At 48.9% G+C, this 23,943-nt stretch overlaps 1 protein-coding gene and 1 non-coding gene across 3 annotated transcripts in view; one reads left to right on the forward strand and one right to left on the reverse strand.

The window, feature by feature from the left end:
- PC (pyruvate carboxylase) overlaps positions 1-23,943 on the forward strand; it is a 115,274-nt gene that overhangs the window by 39,650 nt on the left and 51,681 nt on the right. Inside the window, exon 1 of one of the 2 annotated variants that reach the window (XM_032282707.1) lies at positions 13,534-13,936. The exons of the other annotated variant lie outside the window; for it this stretch is intronic. The gene's annotated coding sequence lies outside the window, so the exon portion shown is untranslated. Of the gene's footprint in view, positions 1-13,533; positions 13,937-23,943 lie in introns of those variants that run through there. 2 annotated transcript variants of the gene reach the window in all.
- On the reverse strand, positions 2,145-2,206 carry LOC116555260. Its single transcript, XR_004270457.1, has one exon. It is a non-coding gene; the product is annotated as a U7 small nuclear RNA (small nuclear RNA).

The following is a 23,943-nucleotide window of genomic DNA, read 5'->3' on the forward strand; positions in this document are numbered from 1 at the left end:
TAGGATTACAGGTGTGAGCCCCTGTGCCTGGCCTAGGCTCATTGCTTTTTCCAGCCAGTGCTGATGACTGAAAGACTGTTTTAATCTCAGAACGGTACAGTTATTTGTTAAATGAAAGTACCTCTGTCCGTAGCTGTCTCCTCATCCTTCTTGTCATTATTCTATTTAGATTTCCAGCCCCAGACTCTCCTCTCAGATTTAAGACTGTCTGAAACCTTTATACTTCTTCAGTAAATCTGTTCTGGGATTTTAGGTGCTGGTTGGGCTTTACATAGACCAAGGGACCTCTAACCTCATTCACAAGCACAGGGGAATTGTCATGATGAAGATGAGGTGAGAGAGGGAACTCCTTCTTTCTCTTTGTAGAGCCTTGTCAGTCTGCTTCTCAGGGACAGCTCCAAAGTATGGGGGAAATGAGATTAGAATTCTTGGGTGGTTTTGGATCTGCTGTTTGGTTTTCCTGATCGAGAGCTAAATTTGTATAAAAGAATACAATAGTAGAATAATCATAGCAACTATAAATAATAACGTCAACTAAGTTCATTCTGCTCTCCTGGGGCGTCTTCAGGAATTACCTCTACTTACTTACAACAGTCCTGGAGGTCAAAGATGTTTAATCTGAAGAAACTGAGGCTCCAAGGGGTGAACTGCTTGTCCAGGGTCATCCAGCTGGGGAGTGACAGAGCTCAGATCCAGGCTCCTGTCTGTGACCCCGCTGCCATGCCCCTGCCTTCCACTGCACCAGAACAAAGCCACCACCCCCAGATTGCCGCGGCATGTTTGTGCTTTTATTTCCCTGAATGGCTCCAGGATTTTGCTTTGTCATTTCGGTGCTTGTGTCCTTTGCAACGTCTTTTGCTTCCTTTTATTTTTCTGACCCCAGTAGCATCTGACGCGATGCCTGGGAGGAAGCAGGGTTCTTTGCTTAGACATCTTGGTTTTCATCTGTTTTACAAATTATCCTTGGCCTCTGTGCTCTTTTTCCTTTGATTTCCTCTCTGAAATACTGCTTCTTTAAGGCTATCGTGAAGATGAAGATAACCTGCCCAGGATTTGAGAAGTGTTTTTAGCAAGCAGCTGAGTCTTTAGTGGGGTTGTTTCCATGTTCTGCGTTGCTCTAGTGAAAGTGAGTTGTCTTCCTCACACTGCAGCCGTGGGAACCAGCGCATAGATGGATGCAGGTGGGTGGCAGTTGAACCAAGGGCCAAGTAACGCATTCCATCCTCGGCCACACTGCCCTGGTCTCACGCCTGTATTTCTATGTCCTGAACACATTCCATTTGCGTCCAGGCTCAGCTCTGTTCCCTGAGGGTGTTGGAGTTCTGATAGCCCACTGAAGGAAAGAAGACAAAGAAATGACTCTGTGATTCTAGGGATTGCTTGGAAGCTGTTGCTTAGGGTTGGCTCTCTGCTCTTTCGGGTGCTCCAAACAGGTCCCCAGGGGACAGGCCTTCCAGGGGCTGCCACTTTCTCCAGTGTTAGATCCATGTCTGTTTTCCTGTCCCCCTCTCTTGTCCCAGCTTTATCATCTGAGATCTGGGGCTTCTTTCCAAAGCTGAATTTAAGTTTCATGCTTTCCTTTCTATCCAGCTGTTAGGCAGGGACTTGTGGCAGGAAAAAGAAGAAAGAAATTTCTGTTGTCCTTACGAGGGCAACGGGTGCTGGGTGACATACCAGTTACAGGGAAGTTCTTGCCGACAAGTAGCCTGGCACCTTTCTGCAAGGTGTCTTCTGAGCCAGCTGAATTCATCATGCTGGCCTGTGGAGTCTGAGAACACCATGTTGCTCGTCTTTCCCCTCCCCCCCTCCTCTGTGCCCTAGGAGGAGGCGTGGTATACTCTGGGTCTTTCCTCATCACACAGACTTCTCTCTGTGTTTGATTATCAGCATGAGCCAGCCTTATTCTGAGTCTATTCATTCATTTATTCATTCAGCAATCATTTTGTGCGAGGCACCATGGTAACCTGCATTTCAAGGCTGTAATTGCTGTTATCAAGCCATTTGCAGAAGTTTGGGTCACTGATATGCTTTTGACCCGATGCCCGTTTTATCAACCCAGGGATTCTCTTGAGTAATACAGCATCTCGGTACCTCTTCTCCAAGAGTTATGGCTTAGGTTTTTGTTTTTGTTTTTATTTTTTAAATGAGGCTTTCTGGCAAAGACCTGAAAGCCTGCTAGACAAATTCTGAAAGAGCTGTAACACTAAGGCCTGGGTTTCAATTCTGACTTCATGCAAAGAAGATGCTTGAAGCAAGCCCCTCACTGCCTCGACTCATTGGTTGCTCAGTGAGTTAGATCCCTCTCCCCTCCCTTGCTATCTATTTGCAGTTCCTAGCATAGATCCTCAGCATTGGTGTATTCACTGCCTCTGGCTAAAGTGACTGTTGTCACTACCCTGCCCCTCCTCACCAGCCAATGGCTTATCATTTCTTCCCAGCTTGTCAAGTTCCTGGAGATCTCAGGAGACACAGACCCTACTCAGGGCTCTGCAAAGATGTTCTTTAAGGGTGTGACTAAAGGGATACATTTTTTTTTTTTTTTTTTTTTTTTTGAGATAGAGTCTCACCCTGTTGCCCAGGCTGAAATACAGTGGCTTGATCTCAGCTCATTGCAACTTCTGCCTCTCAGGTTCAAGTGTTTCTCGTGCCTCAGCCTCCTGAGTTGCTGGGATTACAGTTATGTGCCACCACGACTGGCTAATTTTTGTGGTTTTAGTAGAGACAGGATTTCACCATGTTAGCTAGGCTGGTCTGGAACTCCTGGCCTCAAGTGATCCACCTGCCTTGGCCTCCCAAAGTGCTGGGATTATAGTGTGAGCCACCATACCTGGCCTGAAGAGAGAATTTGAAAATAGAAAAAAAATTTTCCATTCATTTTACCTTTTGAGGCTAACCCAGTCAGCTGGAGATAGTCCATGTGGGCCCATAGTTCCAGGACAGTGTGAGTCTTCAGGGACTCTCCTGAAACCCTCTTGTTTCTACAGGTGCTGGAAACTTACGGGGCTTGGTTTAGTTCCTCTCTGAGCTACCCTATTGAAGGAACTTCTGGGTAGATGAAATCTTATAGGGAGAAGTTCTGAATGTTGCTGCCCCCTCCTCCTGGGCCTTCTCCACTGGTCTTGGGGTGCTGCCTTGAAGCCAGAGTTAAAAGACTATTAGGAGGTCACACATGCTCAGCATGGCTTAGGGGATGAGGACGCTTTTTATTTATTCTTCTGTCTCTTACCTCCCTACTCATCTCATTACTACACCCACACCGCTAAAAAGAGAATGGTGGAAGTAGATTTTGTTGGGCTGGGAGTGGTGGCTCACGCCTGTAATCCCAGCACTTTGGGAGGCTGAGGTGGGCGGATTATTTGAGGTCAGGAATTCTAGACCAGCCTGGCCAACATGGTGAAACCCCATCTCTACAAAAACAAAAAATTAGCTGGGGTTGGTGGTGCGCACATGTAATCCTAGCTACTCGGGAGGCTGAGGCATGAGAATCTCTTGAACCCAGGAGACAGAGGCTGCAGCGAGCCTGGATCGTGCCACTGCACTCCAGCCTGGTCAATGAGCGAGACTCTGCCTCAAAAAAAAAAAAAAAAAAGTAGATTTTATATATGATTTTTTTTTTTTTTTGAGACAGAGTCTCACTCTGTCTCCAGACTGGAGTGCAGTGGTTCAATCCCGGCTCACTGCAACTTCCGTTTTCCGGTTTCAAGCGATTCTCCTGCCTCAGCCTCCTGAGTAGCTGGGACAACAGGCACGCACCACCACGCCTGGCTAATTTTTTGTACTTTTAGTAGAAATGGGGTTTCACCATATTGGCCAGGATGGTCTTGATCTCTTGACCTCGTGAGCCACTGCGCCTGGCCGATTTTGTATGTTTTTTGAGATGATGTTTCACTCTGTTGCCCAGGCTGGTCTTGAACTCTTGGACTCAAGCAGTCCTCCTGCCTCAGCCTCCCAAAGTGCTGGTATTGTAGGCATGAGCCACCACTCCTAGCCTAGAAGTAGAATGTTAATTGCAGAGTTGGTTTTAGTGGACTCAAAACATTATAGTTTGTTTACCTCCCTTCTACAGGACTTGGGAGTGGAAAGAGGAATTTTAATTGCCTTGCATATGAATTTTTCTTTTTTTTTTTGAGACAGAGTCTTCCTCTGTTGCTCAGGCTGGAGTACAGTGGTGCGATCTCGGCTCACTGCAACCTCTACGTCCTGGGTTGAAGCAATTCTCCTGCCTCAGCCTCCCGAGTAGCTGGGATTACAGGTACCTGTCACCATACCCGGCTGGTTTTTGTATTTTCAGTAGAGATGGGGTTTCACCAAGTTGGCCAGGCTGGTCTTGAACTCCTGTCCTCAGGTGACCCACCCGCCTCAGCCTCCCAAAGTGGTGGGATTACAGGCGTGAGCCACCATGCCCCGTCATGAAATTTCCTTTAATGCAAAATTCTTTAAGAGGCAGGAAAAGAGTTCTATTTGCTGTTTTCATCACCACCTGGAGAGGTCACTGGCTGCTGTGAGGGAAGGGACTTGGGCATTTGACTAAAGATTTTGCAAATCATGGTGGGTGCTCTATCATGTATGTGCTAACTTAGGGGAAAACTAACCAGCTTCCAGTTCGTCCCCTTCCTGCAGCAGGAGGTCCTCTTGGACAATCCCAGGCTCCAGGCTGCCCACGGAGCCAACCCTGGGGTGTGAGTGCCATGATCTCAGAAGGCTGAGGCTGGGCTCAGGTGCCTCTTGCCCCAGGTAACCGAAGTTCAGGCCAAATAAATTTGCCCCTTATTGTATAGAATGCCAAGGGTCTTCCAGACCCTTTCCCCTTGTCAGTAACTGTCATATCCACCAGTGCAGTGGACAGGCATCATGTAGGTGTTAGACATTCCAAAGCTGAAGTCTAGCTAAGACAACACACATACACAAGACAAGCTGGAGGACAAAATGCCAAGCAGCAAGTGCAGCCTACAGAAAATAGCATCAGTCCACCGGCCCAGTTCCAGTTTTCCTTGGAGCTTAGCTCTAGGATTTCAGACTTGACCTCTTAGCTTATCAATTCTTTATGTTCTTGAACTCCATCTTAGGTAGGAAAAGGTGAAGGGCGATCTCTGGAAACTTACACCAATTTGCATAGACCCTTGTGATAAGTAGAGTGCTTTAGTATACATTTCTAAGTGAAGACCAGGTGGTTCACGCTTTGGGCTCCCAGCACTTTGGGAGACGGAGGTGGATGAATCACTTGAGGCCAGGAGTTTGAGACCAGCCTCACCAACACGGTGAAAACCCTGGTCTACTAAAAATACAAAAATTAGCCAGGTGTGGTGGTACACACCTGTAATCCCAGCCGCCCAGGAGGCTGAGGCACGAGAATCCTTTGAACCTGTGAGGCGGAGGTTGCAGTGAGCTAAGATTGCACCACTCACTTCAGCTGGGTGATAGAGCAAGACTCAAAAAAACAAAAACAAAAACATTCCTGTGTGGGGTGAGGGCTCTGGGTTTGTAGATGATTTGCCCAGGATCATGCAGAACTAGGGCTGCAATTCAGGTTTTTTACTTTCTGCAGTGCCATGTTTTTCTCCCTTCCGGGTTTATTATTTCCCTATTTGCCCAGTGCCTTCTTGGATCACTGCTCAGTTGGCCATTGGGGAGACTAAGGCGACTAAGCTGTAGCCTCAGGACTGGCAGCTTCTAGGAATTCAGGTTCTCCAGAATTGCGGTGAGTCACCTGCTGCCTATAGCCAGCGCTTTGCTTAGATGGTGAGGTCTTCCTTCATCCTGTTCAGAGTACAGACAAAACTGCTCGGCAGGTCTGGCACGATGGCTCACACCTGTAATCCCAGCACTTTCAGAGGCTGAGATGGGAGGATCACTTGGGTCCAGGAGGTAAAGACCAGCCTGGGCAACATAGTGAGAACCCATCTCTACAAAATAATAATAGTAATAGTAAAATAAAACTGCTTGGCAATGTGCAGGACGGGCTTGCTGTCTACAGCTGTGGGCGTGGCCTGATCTATGCTAAGGGAAAGACCACAGGGGCTGGGCCAAGTGTGGTGGGTGAGGCGGGGGAAGAGAGGCGGCCCCTGCGCAGAGGGCATTTGTTCCTGCAGAGCCCCTCCAGCAGTAGGTGAGTTCCAGCAGAAGCAGTGGCTGAAAGAAACACAGTTGGTGTGCTTGTTTTGGAGGGTAAGGAGGAGGAAGGACCGAAGCAGAGGGGAGTGGAGGCTGTTAAGGGCATTGCAGGAAAGACGGAGACCGTGGGAGGGGTTGAGCTCAATGTGCCGAAAGAGGCAGTGGCTGATGCCTGTGAAGGACGGAGAAAGAAGGGAGACAGAACCAAGCCTGAGGCCTCAGAGGACTGGGACCAGGCTTCCCCCAACAGCGTGTGCTCTTCAGGGCCAGAATTTTTGCCTGACTGCCCTCTCTCTTACGTTAGCATGAGACTAGGATAAGTCAAGGAAGCCTTAGAACCTGGCCTGCCACCTCTGAGGCCTGTGATCCTTCTTCTGGTAGCTCTCACTGAGGGCAGGGCCCTGGTAGTCCTCCATGGATGGAGCGGAATCACCCCTGGAGCCCTGGCTCCCTGCAGGATCCCAGGGCACCAAGTAGTTGCAGCTGCCCTTGGCTCCAGGGGCTGCCATGCGGCTCAGGGAGACTTGCCTTTGCTCTACAACTATTTACTGAGCACGATTGTGTTCTAGGCTGCAGGCTTCATGCTGTAGACACAGCAGGGAGAAGGCCCCACCCGTCTCCTGTCATCACGGGGGACAGGCAGAAGGCCATTCCTGTTCGATTATAGCTGTGAGCAGTGCTGCACAGGCAAAGCACAGTGGCTAATGGGAGTGCCCTAACCCGCTGGCCCATCAGGGGAAGCCTCCCTCCCATTGTGGTTATCGGCCTCTCGCAGCGGGCAGCACCTGGGTGTGGAGCTTGGCAGAACATCGGGAACCTTAGGCAGGTTTCAGAGACTCCACCGCAAGCTCTCTGTGAAATGGAGTGTAGGGCAGAAGGAGCTATGGCACCGGCGGCCGCCCTCTCTCCGTGGCTGGAGCCTGGTTGCTGGAGCTGTCCTTTTGCCTTGTGAGCCCCTTCCCATTGGTGCACCCTAGGACCCTGATGGCACTAGTTTTTTTTTTGTTTGTTTTTTTTGAGGCAGGGTCTTGCTCTATTACCCAGGCTGGAGTGCAGTGGCACCATCATGGCTCACGGCAGCCTCAAACTCCCTCAGGCTCAAGTGATCTTCCATCTTAGCCTCTGGAGAAGCTGGGACCACAGGCACGTACCACCATGCCCAGCTAATTTTTTATTTTTTCTAGACATGGAGTCTCCCTGTGTTGGCCAGGCTGGTCTTGAACTCCTGGACTCAAGCCATCCTCCCACTTTGGCATCCCAGAGTGCCAGGATTACAGGTGTGAGCCACCACGACTTGCCTGTCACGACTACTAAGCAGTCCCTGGTAGTGTCATTGGAGGTGATGGCAGGAATGGTTCAAGGGGACAGGGCCTGTTTGGAGTTGAATTAAATGCTTCCTTGCCTGGCAGTGAATTATCAGTTTGTAGATTATCTGTGTTTGTTCTTTCCTCATATTTTTTGAGCATTTACTATGGGCCAGTCTCAGTCCTTCCTTCAAAGGGCCCCTAGCAGTCTTTCTTTTTTCCTGGTTTCTTATTGCCCTTACGGAGAGAGATTGAGCAGGGACAAGTAAAAATCAAAACAGGCTGGGTGCAGCGGCTCACGCCTGTAATCCCAGAATTTTGGGAGGCCAAGGTGGAGGGCTTGCTTGAGGCCAGGAGTTCGAGACCAGCCTGACCAACATGGTAAAACCCTGTCTGTACTAAAAATACAAAAATTAGCTGGGCATGGTGGTACATGCCTGTAGTCCCAGCTACTCAGGAGGCTGAAGCAAGAGAATCACTTGAACCCAGGAGGCAGAGGTTGCAGTGAGCTGAGATCACATCACTGCACTCCAGCCTGGGCAACAGAGCAAGACTCTTCTCCAAAAAAAAAAATCAAAACAAGCTATTCTGTTTGATCCAGTAGGAAGACGAGATAGAGATCATAGGGAGGAAGAGAAAGCCCTGATGACATCCCGAAGTGTTTGGATTGCCCAGATAACTTGATAACCCCAGAGAGTAGGAGAGGACAGCCCTCTTAACCCTTCAAACCCATCTTTGTCGCTATGTGTCCTCAGGGTCAGTACTAGCCTTAGGCCTGGGCACATGTGGCCCCTATGCCAACTGCACCTGAGGGGTACCTTCCTCCAAATTTTCCAGGTCCTCCTCCAGTGCTTGGGGCTGGCAGGGGCCCCCAGTACCATTCTGGCTGGGTGTTGCAAACCTGCCCTGGGATCCTTCAGGGTACTCTCCATCCCTCTACCTTGCCCAGGGACAACAGGTGTTCTGTGGAGTTGTCCTGGGGCCCAGTTCCGGGAGATGGCTGCAGTATTTCTTTAGTGGGAATCATGTGAGATTGGGCTGCCATGAAGGTGCCAATACGCTAATTTTGAGTGACTCAAGTCTTTATATAGATGGGTTCCCAAAATGTATTTGTCTGGGGACCTATGCATCCTAGAATCAACCCTGCCCAGGGGCCACCCACTGGGTCTTCTAGCTCTGCTTAGCAGCTCTGAGCCTGAACCAGAAAGGACCATAAGGGCCTATTGTGTGTCCCTGGGGCCTGAATGGCACTTTGTTTTCCGCCTTTGGCTTTGCAGGCCAAGAGGCTTTACTATGGCTGTGGTTGTAACAGTCTCGTCTCCAATGAGAAATTCCTTCCCACCCGGATTGCACGTTGTTTTACTGAATATCCTGTGAGGACCAGGCTTTGAGCCAACTGGGGGTCTCGTGTGGGTTGCTGGGTGGGGCTTGTAATTGCGGTGCTGAGAGATGGAGCCTTCCTGCCAAGTGATCTCAGCTGCGGCAGGAGGAGCTCTTTGTTAACGTCGAACTAGGGAGCTAATTGGTAGGAAGGGAGTGTGGTGGGAATTGTTGGGAGGACCCTCTCCGCCCCAGGTGAGCTGAGTTTGGGGCAGCTGGCCAGAGGCAGGAGCTGATAGGATTTGCCTCCTCTTCCCTTTCTGCTGCTTGCCCTCCCTCCCCAGCCATTCCCATTCCCCCTCTGCCCACTGTAGTGGGGAAGCAGGAAAAGGATCCCACAACTTAAAGCTGCCTGCTTTGTGTTGAGGTCAAAGGAATGGAAAGGATGGAGAGGAAACCAGGGGAGAGCAGGTTGTTAGATTCAGAAGCGTCCACAGGAAGCGTCTGCTCAGCTGAGCTCTGCCCTTTACAGCTGTCAGTCATGTAGCACAGAGGTTAGCCCTCCCACCTGCTCAGGCAGGAATCACGCCCTGCATCTCCTTGACTCTTTCTGTGTCCCAAGGTGAAGAAGGCTATTTGTTTTATTCTAAAATTGGCTTTACTTTCTCCCAGGCCAGCAGGGAGTGTCGTCCTAGATTGGTGGTTCTCAATGTGGGGTCCCCAGGTCCCTGCAGCTCCTCAAGATCATTCCAGGGGGAGTCTGTGAGTTGAAAGGATTTCCATAACAATACCAAGAGGTTCTTTGCTTTTCCAGTGTGTTGACATTTGCACCAATGGTGGAAGGGCAGTGGTGGACCATCTTAGATTGTGATGGGGATTGTAGTCACTGTGGGGATATTACCATCTTAGCAACATGAAGGCGCTAATCCATGAACATGTAGTATCTTTCCTTTAGGGTTTTCTTTCAATGGTCTTATATAGTTTTCAGTGTATACGGTTTGCATTTCTTTTTTTTTTGAGACAGAATCTCTGTCGCCCAGACTGGAGTGCAGTGGTGCAATCTCGGCTCACCACAACCTCCGCCTCCTGGATTCAAGTGATTCTCCTGCCTCAGCCTCCTGAGTTGTTGGGATTACAGGCGTGTGCCACCATGCCTGGCTAACTTTTTATTTTTAGTAGAGACATGGTTTCACCAAGCTGGTCTTGAACTCCTGACCTCGTGATCCGCCAGCCTCGGCCTCCCAAAGTGCTGGGATTACAGACGTGAGCCACCGCACCCGGCCTAAGGTTTGCACTTCTTTTGTTAAATTTGTTCCTGAGCTTGTATTCTTTTCAATGCTTGTTGTCTTTCTCTTCCTCTTCTTAACTAGACTGAAGACAGGGATGTGTCTTACCTCTTTTTTTTTTTTTTTTTTTTTTTTTTGAGACAAGCTCTGGCTGTGTTGCCCAGGCTATAGTGCAGTGGCTATTTACAGATGTGATCATAGCTTACTGCAGCCTCGAACCCCTGGGCTCAAGTGATCCTCCTGCCTCAGCTTCTAAAGTAGCTGGGACTACAGCATCTGCCATTGCACCTAGGTTATGGTTTTTTTTTTTTTCCATGCTGCTCCTGTGAAGAGGGCTGGTAATTATTTATTATCCCTGGTCTAGTGGGGAAAGAAACTGAAGCCCAAGATGGTGGGGTGACTTGCTTCTTGGCACAGCACTGGTTAACAGTAGCAGAGATAGGGCCATGACTGATTCACAGCTCACAGCTCCTTCCAGTTGTCATCCTACATGAGACTGACATTCTATTCTTAGCCTTCCTGGGCTGTGTCTAGGTCTCGGCCTCTCTTATATTGAGGCCCCAGGGCATGATGGAAGAGAGAAGGATTAGGCCTCTTGTCACAAGGGCTAACCATTGGGGTCATTTCTTTGGACATCTCTACTGTGCTAGACTCTCTTAGGTATTTTGAAAATGCATTACCTCATTGGGTTTTCATAGCAATTCCACAAGATGGCTCAGATCATTTGCGTTTATAGATCAGGAAACTAAGGTTCAGAAGGTTACGTAAATTCCCAAGTGGAGAAGCAACTTAAGTATTGGAGCTGCAATGAAATACAGTTCTCAGAGCTCAAACTGCAATGCTGGGAGAGGGGAATGGTGGGTTTATGTGACCCGTGTGGAGAAGGAAGGACACGGGGCATTCTGGGACACTGTGAGACTGTCAATAACTAGGGTTGGGTTGGATCAATCCAGAGCCATTTGCTCTTTGGCCTAGATCCGGTATCACAAAGTGGTTGACTTGTTGCATCTTTCTAGGGGTCATGGAGAGACAGTAGAGGCTTGGAAACCTTAGCCCACGTTGTCCCCTGCCCTGCAGCCTTATTGTTTGGCAGTTAACTCTGGGGGTGGATACTAATTAGCTACATGCAGATCTTGCCTCCACTGGCCATGTGGTGAATTCTTAAAGTGTGAGGCCGTCACCTCTCTCTGCTTCCCCATAGCACCTAGCATCATTTCTGTTACATGGTGGACAGTCCTTACAAGCTTTCTGAATAAAAGAAAGAAACTCTACTTGCTTGCTTTGCTCCATTGAAGTAATACGACATCAATGCATGTGTGGCTAGATTTGGGATGGCACAAGAGAAGGATGCATCCAGCTGCCCTGATGGCACAAGGAGCTTTGTGCAGGATGGACCATGAGCCAAGACAGGGATGGGGCAGATGCAAGCACTACCCCAAGCTGAGCACAAATCGGCTCGTTCTCCAGCTGGAGCCTCGAGCTGGAAGCCCGGTTCTGTTTGTCACCCAGGACTAACAGTGCTGCTGAGCATGTGAGCCACTCATTCGCCAGGGCAGCAGCTCATAACCTTGCTACCGTTTAACTAAGCCAGACTCTTAGCCACCCACTTGTGGTTTTCTCTGATGAAGAAAACAACTTTCTAACTATAAAGTTATAGTAATTGTTGGTTTCAAGGGTATTTTACAATTGGCGTAGGTTAATTTTTGGGTTTTCCGACAGTGGACTTTCTGTGTAATGTGAGGACAGAATGGATCATGTTGTGTTGCTCTGCTGCAGTGAGTGGTCCGGCCCCTGTGTCCCCTTCAGCTCACCCCCGGTGCTCCAGCTGTGCCAAACTCTGCATGTTTGTGACCACACAATGGCCAGCGTCCCAGCCACGCCACTTCTCTTCCCTGTTACCTTCCCGCCAGTCCTCAGTCACTCAGCTTGTCTGTGAGTCTCGACTCCCATGGTTTCCTGATAACTGAGTCCCCTCATCCCACCACTAGTTCCTCGCTGGCGCTTGCTTCCTTTGGTCCCCACCACACTTGGTTTCACCTCTTTGTTTACATGTCTAGTGCCTTCCCTGATGTGAGCTCCTGGAGGGCACGGACTGTGTCTTCTTGTCAGCTCTGGGTCCCCAGTGCTGATGGAGACTCAGGCAGACTGCACTGGACGAATAGGACATGTGGTGGTGATGACATTTTTGGTCCAATCCAGTAGCCGCTGCCTGTGAAATGCTCACTGCAGGCAGAGCTGTGTAAGCTGTGGCCCAGCTCTCGGCCAGCTTCTCCTCTGAGGGGAGCGGTAGGGACACCTGTTCCAAAGATCATGTCCTGCGTGATCGCTGTGTGCGGAGGAATGAAGCACAAGTGAAGCTGGCTGGGGCTCATGACAAGTATGACCTTGGGCAAGTCACTGGGACCGGCACCCCTAGATGAGGCTTAGGCCGGGGTGCAGGCTCAATGCGGGCATTTCCTTGGTCTCCAGCCCCCCCAGCAGCTCACCGACCAGATGACAAATCTCAAGGCGAGTGTGGGAGTTGGTGGTGCCTCTCTGCCTCCAGCTGGGGAAGAGGCATCCACTTGCCTGTCCTGGTGCTAGGATAAGGACAGGAATTGTCACAACCAGCAGCTGTAGCACTGGACACAGGGACCTTCCACTATTTCCCACTTCGGTGTTCCAGCGGATCCTCTACTCTTCATTCCCAGACAGGGCCTCTAGTTTGAGTGTCATTCTGGGCTCACCTTCTGGGATCTTGGGCTGCCTGTCTTTGTCAGGGTTTCTTAGTGGGTAGCCCCCTTCCTTCATGGACTGGAAGGGAAGCAGAAAGCTGCTTGTGGTCCTCTTGGGAAAAGATGGAGAAGTGGAAACAGAGGTGCCAGTGCTAGTCGGGATACTGGACCTGAAGGAACGTGCAGGATGCCTCCACGCTAACTTTCCAGTTAACACGTGCTTTCGGGATGTTGTGGTGTTCAGGCCTCTGCCTGGCTTGGATCAGGCCACGCTTATGTTTCCGAAGCAGGCTGAGCCCACCCGCTCTCTTCAGATGCCGGCTCCTGTCACACAGTGAGCTCTCCGAACCATTCAAGACTTCTCACCAATTAGCCGGCCAAGCAAAACATCTGACAGTGAGCCGTTGACTGTGCCTCCTCCTCCAAGGAACTTGTCAGAGCCCAGCCTGGTGTTTGGCTCTTTTGTGCTGGTGGAGTGGTGCCCAGTAGGTGGGAGCTCTCTTCTGGCTCCTGACTGGAGTGGCCTTTAGGATAACACCGTGTTAAATTAACTGAGCTGGGTGACTTCATAGTGTGTTCAAGCATTTGAAAATCTGCTTGCTGATAAATTGTACTGGGCCACCAGTCCACATCAACCATCAGGTAACATGCACCCTAGGGAGGGATCCATCTCTTGGCCCTCTGGGGAGATAGGCCCATGATGTCACCACCTTCCAGATGGACAACCCAAGGCAGAACGAAGTATTGGCAGGAAGGAGGAAGACATTTGACTCCTTCTTTTTTCTTCTCCCCATTGAATCTTCTCCTTTCCTTAGGCGAGATCCCTCTCTCTCTCCTCCTGGCTAGCTTTCCCAGCCCTGGCCCTGCCTCCTTTGTGAAACTCAAACACCATTGCCCTTTCATCATTCCACCAGAACTCATGGGCAGTGGCTTTTGACCGCCACTCTTCCAGCTCACCCCGACCTGATGTTTGTTTTTTACCCTTCCCTCAGTCTACTCAAGGCCCACCCCTAAGCCAGAGATTGGCTCCCAAGCAGCCTCTCTCTCCTGGGAGTGGTAAAGGAGGGGCAAGTTCTGGAAAGTAATTGACAGGGACATAACCTAGCACATCAATTATAAACAGGCAGCAGGACTCAGGCCCAGATTTAGGTGTTCCAGGAACAGTGTGGCCTCCCTGGAACTCTGCAGACCAACTGCCGCGGTAAGGGGACCAACTTTCAGAGGCCACTAGGCACTTTGTCCTGGGTAGGGTTGCCCACACATCCTGGCCATTGTGGCTCTTCCCTCTGGAACCTGGCAACCTTCTAGCACTTGGAAGAGCAGAGGGTGGAAGAATTCTGGGAACAGCCCTTAGAGAACAGGAATCCAGGGGAGGGTTAGATGAGATCATTTCTTAGGGGCTCTGGGGACAGTTCTGGTCAGGCTTGGGAAAGCTGAGAAGCAGGAGGCAGCAAACCCTACTTGACCATGGGAACAGACTTTTTTTTTTTTTTTTTTTTTTTTTTTTGAGTTTTACTCTGTTACCCAAGCTGGAGTACAGTGGTGTGATCTTGGCCCACTGCAACCTCTGCCTCCTGGGTTCAAGCGATTCTCCTGCCTCAGCCTCCCAAGTAGGTGGGATTACAGGCACGTGCCACCACGCCCAGCTAATTTTTGCATTTTTAGTAGAGATGGAGTTTCGCCATGTTGGCCAGATTGGTCTCGACCTCCTGACCTCAAGTAATCCACCCGCCTCCACCTCCCAAAGTGCTGGCATTATAGGCGTGAGTCACTGTGCCTGGCCGAGAACAGATTTTGCCTGAGACCTTGGACAGAAGAGGATGGGCCATGGATACTAGAGCTCTGGGCCAGAACATCCTTGCATGGTGGTGACAGTTGGGGGAAAGGCCACATGGCTCCCTGTGTAAAAGGCATAGCGGCCAGTGGTCATGAGGAGGCCCTGCTCTTAGTTCAGCACTGGGCCGGGCGCTCAGTGCTGTGCTCCAGCTCCCCAGCAGCTCAGTCCTTCCAAAATGCCCTGGAGTTACAGAACAGGAAGGCCTGCTTTCCTTTGGGAATCTGGGAAATTGGAGGGCTGAGGTCATGTTCTCTTTAACATGTGAGGCATCCTAGGCAGCAGTGAAGAAAAACATGTTACTACCCGTATTTTGGGAGACCAGACCTCCAGTGTTTGAGTAGGACTCATTGCTCAGATCTAAGGGGAGAGAACATCTCCCACTTTGAAGAAAACCTTTTCCTCAATTCAGGAGGAGGAGAAACTGATCAGGTTCCAAATGGCCTCGGTTCTTTAACTGCAAACAGGCCGGGCTCCCTGCCAGGTCATGGGATAACAATCCAAGGAGAGGGAGAGACGCAATGTGCCTCTGTGTGTACACGCACATGCTTATGGGGGAAAGGCTTAGGGGATGGAGGTGATGTATGCTTCAGCTAGATTTTCCTCTGCTTAGTACCAAACTTCTTGGGATCAGCAATTGTTAAGAACGTGCCTTTCCCTCCTGGGAGTTTAGGCCAGGGATGGAGGGATTGAGCTCTATGGCTTTGTTCTCTGTTAGGTGGTACCTTTTTCTGTGACACTGAGGGAGACTTGCCATCAGAAGGGGGTCTTGGGTCAGAAGACAGCACTTATACATCAGGATGGATCTGGAATGGTCTTGTTTGTGCATTTGGTTTCCTGGCTGGAATGAAATGTCAGTTTCGTGAGGACAGGGACCTGTTCTCTCCCGCGCAACTTTCTCTCTGATGACGGACAGTGCCTGGCATGTTGTAAAGGCTTAGTCAGAATTGATTGAATGAGTGAATGCATACTTTTTTGGAGGGCTGCATATTGTTCTCTGAAACATCCTGTTTCATCTTCTATTGCTTCCATGTGAGCCTCTCACCTGGTTGTTGTCAGCCGGGTGCTGCCCTTCCTACAATTCTAAGAGTTCATGTTACTGCAGGCTCCCTGCCCGCCCACTGCTGCCTGAAACTTCTCTTCTGGGCTCCTGTGCTGTGACATACTAGTTGTATTTGTTTGCCCCTCCTAAGACCATCCCTTCAGTTTCATTCCTGCCTCAGTTTCTCCTCCTCACATTTCTGCTGTTCCATCTCTGCTCCTGTGCTCTTCTCAGGAAAGCGGGTGAGTGGTGATGACTGGACTAAGCTCTCCAGGGCCTGGGCAGCCTAGGCACCCATGGTTCTGGTGGGGAGGGTGCACGCTGGTGGCCGGAGCTGGGCTGGTGTGCAGCAGCCCCTCCCCACCTTGCCCAGGCCAAGCTCTTTCTCATGGCTTTGGCTGTTATCTCCATGCTGATCACCCCCAAATCATTGTGTCTGCATTTCTCTGTTGGGGTTTCTGACCTTCCAAAAGGTCAGAATCCCTTCTGGTATTACATCCCTAATGCAGGCCAGTTCACATGCATTCTCAATATTTAATCCTCCCAATGAACATACAAAGTCAAATAATTATTCTTGTTTTACAGAGTCTCAGACAAGGTTAGTTCCTCTAGGTAACCAGATTAATTAGCATTAGGATGTTGAGATCAGGTTTTGAACCGGCTCCACTGGCCCCTGACCCTGAATGGAGTCAGCTTGACCACACTTGCAGATGAAGACAGTTGGCTCTGATTCTCCTTCTCACCCTAGTGTACTCGCACAGCAGGTGCTGGCGCCCTTCCTAGGGCCAGGCCAAGCGTCTCCTCCGTGAGCCTTCACTTAGCTCTCCTAAACAGCTCGGCTGCCCCCGTCCCTTTCTCTCACAGCAGTGCCTTTGCGCACACTATGTGTTTGTTGTATGTTGAATGTGCCAGTCTTGCCTTGTCACCAGAGAGTCATTTTCTTAAAGGCAGAGGCCATGTTTTATGTGATCCTCCATCCTTCAAGTGTGTGTTGCAGGCACACTGCTCAGTAAACACTTGATGGCTCTGATTAGGTGACATCTAATCACAGTCCTTTGCATGTATATTGTGGTGTACAGTTTATAAAACTGAAGGGACGATTTGAAGTTTCCTGTAAAACAGATCCCTTAATTGTCAGCCCTCTGTGCTGAGAGGGAGAAATCTGTTTCATAGACGGACTAACAGATCCAGGGAGGTAGAGTGAATTCCCTAAGGTCATATGACGGGTGATAGCAAAGCCAGAATTTGAACCCAAGGTTTAACTCTAAATGCCGTTCCTTTCCCACAGAATTGCAGTGGCCTGCGGTCCAGACTTAGCCAGGTGGCCCCTGCCAGGCCTTCCTTCTCACTTGGTCATGTAGTTCCTTATTTGTCCTTTTTCTTTCATTAGAATTTGTGTCTTTTGTTTGTTTTGAGACAGGGTCTCACTCTATCACCCAGACTGGAGTGCAGTGGCGCAATCACAGCTCACTGCAGCCTTGACCTCCCAGGCTCAGGTGATTCTCCCACCTCAGCATCCTGAGTAGCTGGGACTACAGGAGCGTGCCACCATGCACAGCTTATTTTTGTATTTTTCGTAGAGATGGAGTTTCGCCGCATTGTCCAGGCTGGTCTCAAACTCCTGGGCTCAAGTGATCACCTCCCAAAGTGCTGGGATTACAGATGTGAGCCACTGCGCCTAGCCTTAGAATGCCTGTCTCTTGAGGGCAGGGACCATGGCTGCTTTTTCTTTTGTCCTTCCAAAGTTCCAGCTCTGGGGCCATGAACCAGAAATCATTCCCTCAAGGATGTTGACACAATGAGTCACCTGAGTGGCATAGGGTGCATGAGGGGTGGGGCAGGAGGTAAGGAATTGGTGTGGGACATTAGGGGTGAGAGATAGGCCAGAAAGCCCCACGCTCTATGTAATAGCTTCTATCAAATGAAGATGGTGTTTGTCCTGTCTACTAGGCGAGGTTACTCTGAGTAGTAAGTGAGAGTGTCTGCTAAAGCGCCTTCTAAACTGCAGAGCACTAGTAATATTGTTGTTAAATATAATTATAGTCTGTAGCTGGGCATGGTGGCAAGCACCTGTAATCCCAGCTACCCGGGAGGCTGAGGCAGGAGAATTGGTTGAGCCCAGGAGGCAGAGGTTGCAGTGAGCCGAGATCGCACCACTGCACTCCAGCCTGGGTGACAAAGTGACACTCTGTCTCAAAATAAATAAATAAAAATTAAAATTGAGATGGAGTCTTGCTCTGTCACCCAGCTGGAGTGCAGTGGCGAGATCTCGGCTCACTGCAACCTCTGCCACCCGGATTCAAGCAATTCCCCTGCCTCAGCCTCCCAAGTGGCTGGGACTACAGGCATGCACCACCACGCCCAGCTAATTTTTTGTATTTTTTAGTAGAGATGGGGTTTCACCATGTTAGCCAGGATGTTCTTGATCTCCTGACCTTGTGATCCGCCAACCTCGGCCTCCCAAAGTGCTGGGATTACAGGTATGAGCCACTGCACCCAACCTAAAAAATATTTTAAAAAATAGGCCGGGTGCGGTGGCTTACGCCTGTAATCCCAGCACTTTGGGAGCCTGAGGCGGGTGGATCACGAGGTCAGGAGTTCCAGACCAGCCTGACCAACATGGTGAAATGCCATCTCTACTAAAAATACAAAAATTATCTGGGTGTGGTGGTGGGCGCTGGTAATCCCAGCCACTCGGAAGGCTGAGGCATGAGAATGGCTTGAATCCAGGAGGTGGAGGTTGCAGTGAGCCAAGATCGTCCTGTTGCGCTCCAGCCTGGGCAACAAGAGAGAAACTGTCTCAAAAATAATAATAACAATTATAGTCTGTAGGGACTAGGTCAACAGCACAGACAGATGATATAGTACTGGCCTCATGAGTACTGAGGAGACAGTCAGGATGGTGCCTCACCCAGGGCCCGGCACTCCAGCTATGATGAATTATTCTTGTTTTCATAATTATTCCAAGACACGACCTCTTCCCTCAGATGGGGGAAAGGAGTTGGTGGTGCTGAGAATGCACCCCTTCTGGGTTGGGACTGAGAAGATGGGAAAGGCAGTCTGTCCCTAGGGCTTTCATAGATCCACTCACCACCCCAGGTCCCCAGACCCTGTGTACTTCCTTCCTCCTTGGGGGGTTTTCAGCAGTCTAATCTCTCAGCCTTGAGGAGAAGCTGTTATATTTGGTTGAACGCTCCCCTGCTAATGCAGAGCAGAAAAGTAAGTCCTGGCGAGTCAGCAGCTGCTCAGCAGGTGGACAGGCTGCGGTGGTGTAGTGGCCAGGCTCCCGCCAGCCTGGCCTACCGCAGCTGTTGCGCTCCCCTCCAGTTCCATCCCTGGGGTGTGCATTTCAGGGTAAAGGCGAACTGGGAGCTCTCGCTGTTTCTGCAGAACTCCAACACAACAAAACAAAATGTCCACTCAGCTGGGGGTTGGCTGGGGAGCTGTGATTACACAGTTAGCCGGGGGAAGGGCTGTGGTCAGTCAGAGGTTGGGGAAGACATAGGTGTGACTGTGATACAGCTGGAGGAGGAGGAAGAGGGTGTGATGACAATGGCCAGGGCAGGAGTGATGGTAGAGGGAGGAGAGATTGGTAACTTTTTTTTTTTGCACCTGGGCTCAAGGGATTCTCCTGCCATAGCCTCTTAAGTGGCTGGACCAGAGGCCCAGGCTCTTTTTATATTTTAAGTCACCAAACACAAAGGGGGAAAACAGAAACAAAAGTTTGAGCATATCTTCAAATCACCTTCTGTTTTTTTCTTTTTTTTGGACGGAGTTTCGCTCTTGTTACCCAGGCTGGAGTGCAATGGCGCGATCTCGGCTCACCGCAACCTCCGCCTCCTGGGTTCAGGCAATTCTCCTGCCTCAGCCTCCTGAGTAGCTGGGATTACAGGCACGCGCCACCATGCCCAGCTAATTTTTTTTTTTTGTAGTTTTAGTAGAGACGGGGTTTCACCATGTTGACCTGGATGGTCTCGATCTCTTGACCTCGTGATCCACCCGCCTCGGCCTCCCACAGTGCTGGGATTACAGGCTTGAGCCACCGCGCCCGGCCTTTTTTCTAAGTGACCTCTTTTTTTTTTTTTTTTTTTTAAAGAAAGAGAAAGGGGGAGAGAGAACAGGAGTCTTGCTCTATTGCCCAGGCTGGAATGCAATCTAAAAATAGGTATTAAAAACCTCTTTTATGCCGATAATTATACTTAACAGCAGAGACAGGAAGGAATAAGGGAAGAAAATAACAAACAGCCAACCAATATTTCATTTAAATCTGTGAAATGCTATGCAAATGCTGAAGATTGATTTATTTCTGTTTATGTGGTCACTTTCAAAATAGGTGTAATGTGATACTGAAAAAAAAGTATGTTCTGTGGACCTGGGGTGAAGAATTCTATAAATATTCACTAAGTTTACTTGTTCCAGGTGTGAGTTCAAATCGTAGATGTCCCTGTTAATTTTCTATCTCGTTGATCCGTCGAATATTAACAATGTGGTGTCAAAGTCTCCCGCTATTATTGTGCGGGAGTCCAAGTCTGTTTATAAGTCATTAAGAACTTATGTATCTGGGTGTTCCTATATTGGTTGCATATATATTTATGATCATTGACTCCTGTTGTTGCACTGATCCTTTTACCATTATGTAATGTCCTTCTTTGTTTCTTTTAGTCTTTGTTACTATAAAGTCTATTTTGTCAAAGACGAAAGTTACAACTCCGTTTTTTTTTTTTGTTTGTTTGTTTTTTCTCTCCATTTGATGGGTGAGTCTTCCTCTAACCTTTTGTTTTGAGTCTTTGTGTGTCCTTGCTTATGAGATGGATCTGGATACAGCGTGCCGATGGGTTTTGACTTTTTATTCAATTTGTGTGTCTGTGTCTTTGGGGCGTTTAATCCATTTAAATTTAGGATTAGTATTGATATTTGTGAGTTTAATATTGTCATTTAATGCTAGCTGGCTATTTTGCCCATTAGTTGATATAGATTCTTCATTATGAAGATACTCTTTACCTTTTGGTAAGTTTTTGGGATGACTGATACTGGTGGTTCATTTCTGTGTGTAGTGCTTCTTTCAGAAGCTCTTGTAAAGCAGGCCTGGTGGTGATGAAATCTGAGTGCTTGCTTGTTCGTGAAAAATTTTATTTTTCCTTCATTTATAAAGCTTAGTTTGGCTGGATATGAGATTCTGGGTTGAAAATTCTTTTCTTTGAGGATATTGAATATTGACCCCCACTCTCTTCTAGTTTGTAGGGTTTCTGCTGAGAGATCTGCTGTGAGTCCGATAAGCTTCCCTTTATGGGTAACCTGACCTTTCTCTCTGGCTGCCCTTAGAATTTTCTCCTTTGTTTCAGCCCTGGTGAATCTAACGATTATGTCTTGGGGTGGCTCTTCTTGAGGAATATCTTTGTGGTGTTCTCTGTATTACCTGGAGTTGAGTATTGTCCTCTCTTACTAGGTTAGGAAAGTTTTCCTGAATAATGTCCTGAAGAATATTTTCCAGCTTGGATTCATTCTCTTCATGACATTCAGGTACACTATCAAACGTAAATTAGGTCTTTTCCCATAGTCCCATATTTCTTGGAGACTTTGCTCATTCCTTTTTACTTTTTCTTCTCTAATCTTACCTTCTTGTTTCATTTCATTAAGTTGGTCTTCGACCTCTGATATGCTTTCTTCTGCTTGATCAATTCGAGGGTTAAAACCCGTGCATACTTTGCGGAGTTCTCGTATTGTGTTCTTCAGTTCCATTAATTCACTTATATTCCTCTCTAAATTGTCTATTCTCTTTAGGATTTCGTCAAACCTTTTTTCAAGGTGCTTAGTTTCTTTACATTGGGCTAGAACATGTTCTTTTAACTCACAGAAGTTTCTTATCATCCACTTTCTGAAGCCTAAATCTGTTAATGGAACACACTTGTTCTCCATCAGTCCTTGTTCCCTTGTTAATGAGGAACTGTGATCCCCTGTAGAGGGAGAGGCATTCTGATTTTGGGTTTTCTCAGCCTTTTTACGCTGGTTTCTTCCCCGTCATTGTAAATTTATCCACCTGTCGCCTTTGCTATTACCGACTTTCAAATTAGGTCTCTGAGTGGACGTCCAACTTGTTGATTCCCAGCGCCGAAATCTGAGCAACCCACTGTGCCGGCTAAAACAGCGGCATTAAGATTCTTGGTGCGCCAGGCGCGGTGGCTCACGCCTGTAATCCCAGCACTTTGGGAGGCCGAGGCGGGTGGATCACAAGGTCAAGAGATCGAGACCATCCTGGTCAACATGGTGAAACCCCGTCTCTACTAAAAATACAAAACATTAGCTGGGCATGGTGGCGCGTGCCTGTAATCCCAGCTACTCAGGAGGCTGAGGCAGGAGAATTGCCTGAACCCAGGAGGCTGAGGTTGCGGTGAGCCGAGATCGCGCCATTGCACTCCAGCCTGGGCAACAAGAGCGAAACTCCGTCTCAAAAAAAAAAAAAAAAAAAGATTCTTGGTGCTTTTCTGCCCGGGAATCTCCAGTCTGGCTTCCCTCTTGAGTCTCCTTTTCAATCAGCTGAATGGACGACTCTGCCTTCCCGGAGCTCCAAACGTCGACCAAAAGGGGACCCAGTCCCGTTTACTCTGCACCAAGAACCATGGGCACCTGCAAAACCACCACGCCGGCCACAAGAGTTGCCCTGGTGACCTGTGGGGCTCCTCCGCTGGGAATCTCCGGGTCCGTGAACAACAAAAATTCATCTGAAAGTGTAGTGTCCTCTCGTTCTCTGCGCCTTCACTGGGAGCTACAATCCTGAGCTGCCATCTTGGATCTTGAGATTGGTTAATCACTAGCATGATCAGTCTACAAGGGACTCCCAGGTGGCAGGGCAGGACCTGAGGCACAGCTCCACCTGACAGGTAGACAGGGGTCTACATGGTTTTGAGCTCTGAGACCACAGGCAAGCTGTTCATCTGGGTGTCTGTTTCCATGTTTGCAATAGTATTCCCCTTACAAGTCCTCTGATGATTGAGATAATATAAATCACTCAGTGCAGTGGTGGGCACTCATTAGTAGCTCACACAAGCCATCAGCTATTCCGACACTGGCCATGTGGCCATGACAATAAAATCATTAATAGTCAATGCCCAGAACTCTGTCTCCGGGAGGCCTTTGAGCCAGTGTTTGTGCTCAGACTCCAAAGCATAGGATGAAACGTCAGACCATGAGGCTACAAAGCTGTGTTCTCCTAGGAGTCACGAATAGGGAGAGAAAGCAGCAGCACCCACAGTTAAGGTCATGTCCCACCTGGGTTGCTGTTTGCCTTCCTCTTCCAGGAACTGAAGCTGTTTGCCATCGGATTTCTTTACTATCTCCCTGGCTCATGGACTGGGTACTTCAGTAATCAGTTTGCCCAGAGAACCAAGCTTTCATACTGACCTAGGTTCCACAGTGCCTTCCTCCATGGTCTGTCATCTAGCAGAATAGCAGTCAAGACTACCCAGTAATGGTTGAGGGTTGCACGGTATTTCTGATAAACTGAGTTAATCAGCCAAGAAAAGTCAGACACCTGACAAGGGAAGTTGAGGCACCCAGGGACAAGCGACAGTGGAAAGCCATTACTACCACTAGGCTTGAAGGGATCAGAAGAAGAAATAGCATTTCCTGCAAACACTAGTGAGGGCTGAACAGTAGACACTGGGATGCCAGCAAGGACTGTCATAGCTATAAGACACAGCCTGGGTCAGGACTGTGGCATCAAAGCTGGTAGAGAGTGAGGAAGATACACCCCATGTCCCTCCTCCACCTCCTACCTACCCTTGTTTCTCCTGCCTGTGCCTCTCATTGGCTGGACCCACTGGAAACCAGCCAGCAAGGGAGCCCAGGGGCCTCCACCCACGAGGCTCAGAGAAGGGCCTGCAGGGAGGCGAGCTGGAGCCCCCCGCCAGGCAGCCTCTCACCAAAAGGCGAAGCCCTGGAGGAGACATCCACTCAGCAGGTGTGGAAAGCAGGGGCAATGAGAGCCCTGGCATCCTAAGATCAGAGCGGCTCCTGCCAAATCAAAACTAGTTACTATTTCAAAATCTGATCATAAAGGGCAGTTAGGAAAGATAATGAAATAAAGGGCATCCAGATTGGAAAGGAAGAAGTAAAAGTATTTTTATTTTCAGCTGACATGATCTCGTATAATAGAAAAACCTAGTGAATCCATTAAAAATCTGTTTGAATTAAATGAGTTCAGCAAGGTTGCACGACCTAAGATCAGCATGCCAAAATCAATTGTAGTTCAGCAGCAGTGGGCAAATTAAAAATGATGAGAACAATTCCATTTAAAATAGCATCAACATAAAATATTTTGGAATAAATTTAATAA

The sequence above is a fragment of the Sapajus apella genome, unplaced genomic scaffold (genome assembly GCF_009761245.1).
Source record: "Sapajus apella isolate SASKATOON/1434 unplaced genomic scaffold, GSC_monkey_1.0 scaffold14, whole genome shotgun sequence".
Lineage (NCBI taxonomy): Eukaryota > Metazoa > Chordata > Mammalia > Primates > Cebidae > Sapajus > Sapajus apella.